We start from the raw sequence: 1,242 nt of genomic DNA, 5'->3' as shown, positions 1-1,242 counted from the left end.
TTTAGAACTGCCTACTAGTTTGGTTAGTGGATCAATGCATAACAACTACAGTACCGAGTGAGCTTATAAATACAGGTGCCTTTAATGCATCAGACAACACTTTGACCAGGAGTAAAATGTCACAGGATGTGCTGGTGGAGGTGTTAGAGGCTCAACGTGGGAACACATTTCAATTTTCATTTCAATGCTTTTTAAAGATATTATTTCTCCCATCTCTGGGAAAGTTATGCTGAAATGGCTCCTGTGATTCATTCCCAGTCAGGTTCACAGGCACAGAGTTACACATAATCCATCAAAGGATCAAATTCCCACACACCCTTATCTTTAATACCCTTCTATCAATGTTGTGCATCAATGATACCAAAGTAGAAAAACATGTTTGTGCCAAACAACACTGCTCATATAAGTGGGGGAAAGTGGAGCAGGGGGGCATCTTCTGTTGAAAGAAGACTAAACTTAGGAGACAAAGGACACAATACAGTACATTTGTTCATTTAGGTATTAAAAAGACAGACAATAATACATAGAGTTATAAAAGACATTTATTTATAAGCTAAATAAAATGTCAACAAATCGCTTGCTCCCCCCTCAAAACAAGGCTTTCTTTATAACATAGTGAGCAAGTAGTAACACCATATGTGCAGACTACAATGAACAAGTGTAGTAAGAGTTTTAAAATGGAGAAAATAGCTTTAATATGCTGGATCTCCTTTAGAGTCAAATAAACAGAATATAGGAGAACGGTGTGGGACAGGGACCAGGGATGAGGCACAAGGTTACCACATGCCACTACGTTCTCAGAAGGGGCTCTAGGTTCTGATGCTTGATAAGGCTACAAAGGGGGGGAAAGCCCAATTTTAATTATGGTCTTACCAATAACTGGATAATTATTAACAGGCTTTACAAAGAGACATAAGCTTCAATGTTGTGTTTTCATTTTTATTTTAATCCAAATTATTGAATGCTTGCACTTGAATATGCTATTAAAATGTATAGGCTAGTTTAATTATCCACAATATTTATACTTCACTTAGGCAAATGTTAAATCCAGTTTTATTGCATTGTTTGCATGCAAACAGTAGAGGGAAAGTAGGCTGGTTTCAATAAAAGCAGGTTTCAGGTAATCCAAGAAGCACATTATCTACATATAAATAATTAAGAATTCTTTTAATGTGATGAGGGCCAAAAACCCTCTGCACTTCAAAATGTACAATTGCCAAAAGGCAAGGGAGACTTTACATA

Source organism: Echinops telfairi, unplaced genomic scaffold (genome assembly GCF_000313985.2).
Source record: "Echinops telfairi isolate 266 unplaced genomic scaffold, ASM31398v2 ScPeMD7_5479;HRSCAF=6326, whole genome shotgun sequence".
In the NCBI taxonomy this organism is placed as follows: domain Eukaryota; kingdom Metazoa; phylum Chordata; class Mammalia; order Afrosoricida; family Tenrecidae; genus Echinops; species Echinops telfairi.
Note: the sequence above shows the minus strand (reverse complement) of the source record.